Source organism: Mya arenaria, chromosome 15 (assembly GCF_026914265.1).
Source record: "Mya arenaria isolate MELC-2E11 chromosome 15, ASM2691426v1".
NCBI lineage: Eukaryota > Metazoa > Mollusca > Bivalvia > Myida > Myidae > Mya > Mya arenaria.
The window spans coordinates 13,345,850-13,351,849 of record NC_069136.1 but is presented as its reverse complement, the minus strand read 5'-3'; positions in this window follow the sequence as shown (position 1 = coordinate 13,351,849).

Below are 6,000 nucleotides of genomic sequence, written 5' to 3'. Positions count from 1 at the left end.
CTTTACCATGACAGTGTATATTACCTTAGACAGTAGTCTTTACGATGACAGCGTCTAATACCTTAGACAGCAATCTTTACCATGACAGTGTATATTACCTTAGACAGTAGTCTTTACGATGACATCGTCTATTACCTTAGACAGCAATCTTTACCATGACAGCGTCTATTACCTTAGCCAGTAGTCTTTACGATGACATCGTCTATTACCTTAGCCAGTTCTCTTCACGATGGCAGCGTCTATTACCTTAGACAGTAGTCTTAACGATGACAGCGTCTATTACCTTAGACAATAGTCTTTACGATGACAGCGTCTATTACCTTAGACAGCAATCTTTACCATGACAGTGTATATTACCTTAGACAGTAGTCTTTACCATGACAGTGTATATTACCTTAGACAGAAGTCTTTACGATGACAGCGTCTATAACCTCAGGCAGTAATCTTAACGGTGACAGTGTATATTACCTTAGACAGTAATCTCTACTATGACAGTGTATATTATCTTAGACAGTAGTCTTTACGATGCCAGCGTCTATTAACTCAGGCAGTAGTCTTTACGATGAGAGTGTCTATTACCTCAGGCAGTAGTCTTTACGATGCCAGCGTCTATTAACTCAGGCAGTAGTCTTTACGATGACAGTGTGTATTACCTCAGACAGACGTCTTTATGATGAGAACTTCTATTACCTTAAACAGTAGTCGGAACACCTCGGCCATATTCTTCATACGACGAGCTTCTGAATGGTAAAAGTAGTTCGTAAAACTACAATGGCGCCATGCCTACAACGTTGGTGTCTAATTGGTCTTCTTGCCTTGGCATGTATTATCTATCTTGCTAAGTAAACTGATCGTTTCTTATCGTATTTCAGTAGTCATGTATGGGCGTATCTAGAGGGTGATCCCTACTGTCCGGTGAGGGGGTGCGGACAGAATGCGGACTGGACGCAGCTACAACAGTGCATGGAGGCTGATCTCAACTACATCGAGGGAAAGTCTAGGAAAAGAAGGTTAGTTGCTAGCTGAGGTGAGTGATGTGGAAAAAATATGTGCATTCGTATACATTGTTTGTCTGAAGCATATTCCTATAAATTCCCCATTCTTCTGTACTGGATTCGGCTGTGACTGATTCTTGTCCAATTTGCACTTTTCTTTTTGCTCTTTTATTCCGAAAAAAAATCAAAATAACTTGACACAAATTCTCTCAACACTGAACATTAACAACTATGAATATAACGAATAATGCTTCTGATAGTTTTGCCTTTTCATGTTTGCATAACACAGGGGCTAATTGATGATCTTACACTGACCTATATAATCTTAAAAATATCCCGTTTTAAGATGGGCTCTGAGGTACGGGGTTTTCGTAATAGTCCGCAAATAGAGAGAGTTCATTTTTGTAGAGATTTTTAGGGGATATATCACAAACTCCAAATAATTTCGTCTGTGGTGAGCTGGGTAGAACCTTTTTGTTGATCAACTTGAACGTTTTGCAAATATTTTGAGATTTTGGCTGAAAAAAGTAGATATGCAAACAATTTAATTTAAAAAAAATACGTAAATTGTACTGCCAATTGTCGATTTCCAGGTACTTGAAGACTACTTATTTGCGGGATCCCATAGAGCGTTATGTCAGCGAGTGGCTCCACCAGAAAACCAAAGGAGGTTGGCAAAACGCCCAACTTGGTAAGTAAGGGGAACTCATATCGATTCACAGATTGTTGTATGCCTCGTTTGATACCCACGAATGACCCATTCCATTACTCTCCAATCGGAACACCTCGGCCATTTTCAAACGAAAATTCGTAGGTACTGAATGGTCGAGGTGTTCCGATTGGTTACTCGCCATTCATCAAGGTTACGTTATGCGTCAGTCATGGGTATCCTATGATGGGTTGTATACTGAATTAGTCATATTGTTCCATGAGTGTTACTTTGTTTTCTTTAAATACCATATTACATTAAAAACCATATTGGAATATTAACTGGTAGAATGGGCGTAACCGTTTTATAACAACCGTACGGATACGTTACAAAACGCTTTTCACTTATACCGCACGTTATTTATTTGAACGTTTTTTTTTTGACAACACGGTACAGAAACAGCTGCATCCGACCCGCGGCCCTTGGGATTGAAATTAAGCGCTCTTAAATAATAATCTCAATAACTCGGGTTTTCGGTGCCGTAAATAATTCCTGTGTAATTAACCAGAAATCAATCTTGAATAACAGTTACGTTAAAGTAGCGTTCATAATGGGTTTTCTTTTATATGAAATATACAAACGTTAGAACCAAACAATTAAAACTAGAAAACAAATATACGAAAACGAATTGCATATTTACAACGAAAATGAAATGATCATTTGTTTAAAGTAATAATAAGCCATGCGGGAAAAGTTGGTGACCTTGAGTGCAAAGCGTGTTGTATATTTAAAATGGCCTCAGGTTATTTGATGTGTTTTTTGGAACAAAGCTTGGGAATTTGGAAAAAAAACTAGTTATTTCCGGAGACATTAACCATTCGTGTGTAAAAGTGTAATCCCGCGCATGTACAGTCTTTAATTCACAATTCCTCTCAGTTATGACACGGGATGCTGATTGACCAGCGTATTTTGTCCCGTTGTGATAATACTGATGGCAAAATATAAACTAAAAGTTTAACGCAATTTGCCATGTATCAACATAGGAGAAAAAAGTAATAAAATACGCCCCAAAAATGCATTATTTCGGACTAGAAATTGTTAAAATTTTCCTGGGGAAGTATCCCAAACCCCCCTGCCAGAAGTTAAACCAAATAAATTTCGGTTTTGAGGGAGCGGTGCAAGTTAAAAGGTTAGGCCCCCTAAGTTACCCCCCCCCCCCCGTCTAACGTCGAATCCTGAATCCGCCTCTGGTTTCTAAATTTATTTTTACTATACCAATACCATACGTGATACTTAAATGTGGAATGCTGTTTTTCAAGCGATTGTATAGCTAATTACCCATCTTTTCATTACAGGGTGTACGTCATACGGGCATGTACCGTGGCAGTATATGCGTCCATGTTTTCTCACCGACAAATGGTATAATGTAACCTTGGACGAATTTATGGCGTGCCCCTATAACCTGGCGACAAACAGACAGACTCGAATGCTGGCTAATATTCAAGACACAGGCTGCTACTATAGCCTTCATGACGATAATATGAAGAAAACTCGGGCTTTTAAATGGTTAAAATCAGCAAAATTGAATTTAAACGATTTCAGTTATTTTGGAATCTATGAGCGAGATTGGGAATCAGACCTGTTGTTTAATCACACATTTTCAATGAAAGTCAAACAAAGTCAAAAAGGTAATGAGTATGATGTTTTATCGGAAATCCGTATTACCAAGGAACAGTTCCGTAGAATTTTACAGGAAGCCGAGCTTGACATTCACTTGTATCTGTTTGGTGAGCGTATGTTTAATCGCAGACTTGAGACAATGTACGTTGACTTACTGCACACAAGAAATACAGCAGCATCTTTGGTTAAATTTTACAGTCTGTATCAGATGCAAACTGTTGTTATATTGTTTATATATTATTTATTGTCAATGTAAAAAGTGTCATATTATGATAATGGCTTTCGTTAAAATAAATTGTGACCAGTCGTTAAACTTGTTTAGCTTTATTTATACCATTAATATTAATCCTGAGTTTGTCCCTACGGTTTCCATATCATGTTTTAGCTTGAAAATTCAACTCGTCTGACTGGCATCGGAAGTGTTAAACCTTGCATCGCGGTATATAGAAATTGTTTTTGCATATAACTTTAGCGTAGACTCTCAAAATATATAATACCTCGCACCACCCTTGGCCAACTCGAGATAATCAAAATGGCGTCAAAGATGGCCACCAGTAGTTTCAAATGTGCGATGCATGGTTCGACTAAGAATATCCAATTTGACTGTCGGGACTAGGTTTGAGTAGCTATATGAAAATGTTTAAAATAAAACATTTTTTTGCCTTCACTTCCCTTATGAATTTCGATTTCCAACCTTGGCGTATGTGGCTTTGGTCGATGTCCACAAAGTTGGACAAGTGAATTTTATCCGGGCACTCCACCGTTTCCCCCAGTACACAAAATCACAGTGATTCAACTCGGCCATCTCCGGCAAGCTTCGGTCAATTTTGTTGGATGGTGGCCGAGGTGTTCCGATTGAAAACAATGCGCAACATCGTGTCAACGAGATGTACTTAGCATTAGTTACTATAACTTTCAGTACAACCGCTACAAAACAGATCAAGAAAAAAACTAAATATATTCGGTACCCGCTTCAAACAAGAACTGAGTATTTATTTTTTTCCGAGTACTACCCTCAAATCCGAGCGACTTTCATATTATACCAATGGCTATCATTTTGGCTTGGCCACATCGGGGGACATTTGTCACGTGTCTGTGACAGATCTTGTTTGTTTGTTGTTGTTTTTTTATAACCATTTGTGATTAAGCACGATACGCCATGTCACACTATATTATTAAAAAAATAACTGTACATAGCAAGAGGGAACAACAAAGTATCGGCTAAGTTCATCGACCCACAAATAATGGTGCAAACTCGCTAACCAACACAGTAAAGCCGCCATCGCTAACGGTCCTTATAAATTGCTGGTACATAAGATCTGGATATACCAGACACTAGTATAAATAGACTGGAACAGTGTTTCTTGACAGATGGGCAGGGTTCTGGTGCGGATCCGTCGTCTACCGGTAACACACTTGTCAATCCAGGGGTTGCAGGTTCGAAACTAATAACCAATACTTATCGTCTTCCAGGATGGACGTTAAGTGAGGGTCCAGTGTGACAGTGCTATACACTGGTGCACGTTAATGAACCAGGGTAACTCTAATGAGAGTTACATTCTTCCTGTGCACGATATGCTCCAAAAAAACAAAATGAATAACAATCTTATCGGAGCACTCGCCTGTAAGTACCCCATGCTTATTTTGATTCATTACGCATTCATTTTGAAACTATTTGCTTATGCTGCTTTTCATAACTTTTGTTTTGTTACTCGTCGATATTAAAATAATTTCATTTGCTACTATTTTAATTGCGTAGTTGCGCAAACACGCTGCTTATTTGCTGTACCTTTTAGCGCAAGTGACATTTAATGAATACATTACAGCGCTACTTTAAAAATGCACTCTTACTCCCAAATAAGATCAACCACAATTAATACTATTGTTTTAATATTCCAAAAATGATTTATTAATGTCGAAAACAATGGTTCTTATGAAGGATACCAAGTTTAATTTGAAAGAAATGTGCATAAAACACGTTATTTCTACCTTATGAGGCTAAAGTAGACCACAGTTTATCTTTTAGCACTCACCAATCATTTAATATTTTTTCCGCTTTCGGCCATTAAACACACGGTTCCTATCTTGTTATCAGTAATTACCATTTTCCATAAATGCATTATTAAGTAAGCAGTTAAAGGTTTATCAGTCAAAATTTATGTTTGTTATACATGTGTATGTCTTGATTTTGAATAAGAGTGTCACTTTAATCAGGGAAACGCCTCGCTAGACTGTCCGACTCGGATGCCGAAGGTCCCTAGTTCAATCCTGGACATCGTCAAACCGAAAAATGTTAAAAATGTACCAGTGCGGCGAGTTTCCTTGCCTGGTGCTCGGCATAAGACAATAATCCTTGGAATATTGGTGAACTCAGTACTGTCTGTACCAAGAAATGTAGTATACTACGTATCGGGGCTATACACCGGTCACATGAAATAAACCTAAGAGGTACCTTAAAAGAGAGCTAGGGTGCACCCGGACCTCCTTGGATCACATTCTGGTTCCTAAACTCTGCTAGTATCTCGATGTGACTGATAATTGTTGAAAATTCTATCCCATGTCACTAATGTAATTTAAAAACAAAACACTAAGCTGTGATGCCGTCACGACGAGGTCAATCAATAATGCAAAACATGTCTAACTTTATCCAACACACTCTAACAAAGTTCGACATAA